Genomic DNA, 3,204 nt, shown 5'->3' with positions numbered 1-3,204 from the left:
CAGACCATTTATTCAATGTGTAATAATTTTCATGATTTCATATTATTATTCTTGAAATTGTTAAAGCTTTAAAAAATATTGGTTTAAATTTAAATAGCAAAACATTATATTTTGAACTTAAAATACAGAATACATGTATTTGAACTACTTTTTAGATTTTTAAAAAAACTTAAAAATTATTTGTGATAAAATTTCCTGTCTGATCTGAATGCAGAAAGGCAACTTTAAAATCTGAAATGTCTTTTCATTCATTAAGAAACCTCCCTCCCTCCCTCCCTCCCTCCATCCCTCCATTCTTCGCTCTTTTCCCTCTACTTCTCCCTCCCCACCCCTCTGTCTGTCTTTTTCTTTTACTTTTTTTTTTTTAAGATGATCTCAGCCTGGAATAAACGTTCTTGCGAAATCGGCCAGGATTTTTGCCAAGCATAGTGTGCATATGTCAGCTGTTTTCTGAAAAATAATCGCACCACGTGACAATGTCTATTATTTTAATTAACACTGAGGAGCGCCTCCAAGGTATTTCATTAGGCCGGTCTTTCTACACAGGCAATGGCTCTGTATTTCCTGAACTGCTGATTAAACAGACACATGACATTTGACATTTTGTATAGGTGAGCAGAATAATTGTTTTAATAAATAAGCCAGAATTCACAGAAGTGATAAACCATTCCCCAAGTGTACCCTGGGACCTGAGGAAAGCAGGACAATCTTTAGAGTGCTTTGTTCAAATCACCCACAGGAGACATTACCACAGTCTCCTGCTGTGGGAAGGCCCTGGCGTTTCTGAGGAGCTCCGAGTGATTTGTCATAAAGCCTACAAGGTTAAGTCACTCTCTGGTGCCTCTTTTATTTCCCGGATACTTGTATGTGTCTGTCTGTTTGGTAAATTCAAGAAGTATTAACTCCCAGATCTGAAAAAGAGACGTTTGTGAAATTCTTTTAAGAATAAACGTCCAGAAATTCACAAACCTGAAAACAAAGTGTTTTTAATAATGCTGGGGCGGGGAAGAGAAACGTGGTTTCCTCTTTTCACAGCTGTTCCCCAATTGCACGGATGAACTACAGATTAGAAAAGGAAGTGTTTGTCTGAAAAGGAAAGCAGTTTATAGCTATGTTGTGTCACACACTATCAAAGTGATTTTGTAGTGTAACTCACAAACACACTTGTAGACTGTTTCTGTAAGTCTTCCGGGGAGTAAAGGTGGTTAGTCAGTCTCCTGGAGGCTTTGTGGAGGCTGGAAGGCCACACCCCTGCGGATGGAAGTGATCTCGGTCTGCTTGGGGTAATCCCCACGTTAGACACTCCAGGAAGAGCAGCCTTTCAGACTGGAACCAGGCTGTCACTGGTTGGAGGAAAGGATTTCTCTCTGACTCAGGGTCCTAATCGCTTAGTCTCAATTCATTAGAAGACACTGGCCTCTGGTTCTTGGATGGTGCCCATGGCTTCGACACTGGAACCTGACCCGCCCAGGCTTCGGAGCATACATATTATAGTTTGAAAGCCATATCATGTATGTGAAGGATGACTTTGCTCTGCCTACACTTTGTATTTAGAAATGCCCTGTTCCACTACTTTCTGTCTGGTTTATTCCTCCATTCCTTAGTGTGGACAGGAAGTTCAGGACACTTTGCATTGCATTAGATATCTGGGTCTTCATCTTAACCTGGGGGAAGATTGCAGTTTAAGTCTGTGATGTTGTCACTATCCCTTTTCCTTTCCCATGGTAGTCCTGCAGTACAGTCCAAAGGGGAGACTTGTGCTACACTCAGGGACAGGGACCTCTGTGGAAGCTTCCAAGACTGTGCTCCTCCCTCTTGCTCTTGGCAAACTCACCTACCTGGGTTTAGCCATACGGCCCTCTGCCCAATGTGGCAGCCCCTTTTAGAGAGCAATTTAGCCTAATCCCCTGATACACCTTCTAAAAAAAGGCTTGATTTGGGGGGGGTGCAGTTATTAGTGAGGATTACTCCTACTTCTTTTTAGTTTCAAAACCCAAAAAGGTCAATTCCTTGCCACCATCCATTCCATAATACTATCTCCAAGAAAAGTCATTAGGATTCCATCAGAATTTGAGATTACCAAGGTCTAATATTTCCTCATAGGGGATTAGAATAAGGGTGGAAAAGGGATTTGTTCAATTTTTTCACATATTCACCTTGATAGAGCTAGAGGAAGTTCTCCATTTCATCAAGTTTCTATAGTTTATTCCTTTTTATTTAGTCAAGTCTTGTTAAGTATACTAGCCCTATTCAAGTTTTAGTTGTTGGTATTAAAGAAAATGTCTGTGTCCAAATATGGGTCAGAATATTAAAGGTGAAAGGACATTTGCTTTCTTCTCACCTTCACCTAACCTAGTAGTGGCAGGTGTCAGAAGTAAGACCCAAAGGAGAAATGAATCTGTCAGCTAAAGAAAAGAGCTTCACTCCCTTGCTGTCCTTTTTGTGTGGCAATCTTTCGGCAGTTTGGGAAGACCTGAAAGTTATTTAACCTAAGGAGACAAATTTCTACACAAAAACGATGGTTTTGTTGGATTCCAGTACATTATATAGCATTTACTGTTTGTACCAAGGGACTCCTCCTAAATCATGTATCTTGAATTCCTTTTTCAAGGTGGCATAGTATTTCTTCCTGCATTCTTTTTTCTTTTCAAGACAGTATCAATCTGTCTGAATTAATCTAAGCTAACTAGCTGCATATGCTTTTCATTGACTTTTCTGCCTCTAGGTCTTGATTTAGCAAAGTTTTGTTAATTAGTAACTGTATGAAGAGTCAACACAGCAGGGCGGGGAGGGGGGGTTGTGTGGTAATCCTGGGACTTTGACAGAAGCAGAGAGAAAAGTGGTGAGACTCTGTCGCATAGGCTGGGTATACTAATAAAGGAAACAAGTGGTTACTTTAATATTTTGCTTCTATTTGAGGACTGAATGATAATTAAAGAACAAACAACATACAGACAACAGTATGGTGATTGTCAGGGAAAGGGGAGTGGGGAGAGGTGGAAGAGGGCAAAGGGCGGGATGAACGGGGATGGAAGGAGACTTGGCTTGGAGTGGTGAGCGCACAGTGCAGTGTGCAGGTGATGTTTTATAGAGTGGTACCCTTGAAACCTGCATTAGCCAATGTCATCCTAATACATTTTTTTAAAATTATAAGAAATTGGTCATTTTAAAAAATGTGACCAATCTATGCTGCAAAGAATATTG

This window comes from Phyllostomus hastatus, unplaced genomic scaffold (genome assembly GCF_019186645.2).
Source record: "Phyllostomus hastatus isolate PE091 unplaced genomic scaffold, TTU_PhHast_1.1 phas_scaffold_39, whole genome shotgun sequence".
Lineage (NCBI taxonomy): Eukaryota > Metazoa > Chordata > Mammalia > Chiroptera > Phyllostomidae > Phyllostomus > Phyllostomus hastatus.
The sequence above is the reverse complement of the archived record's forward strand: the minus strand, read 5'-3'. Positions refer to the sequence as shown.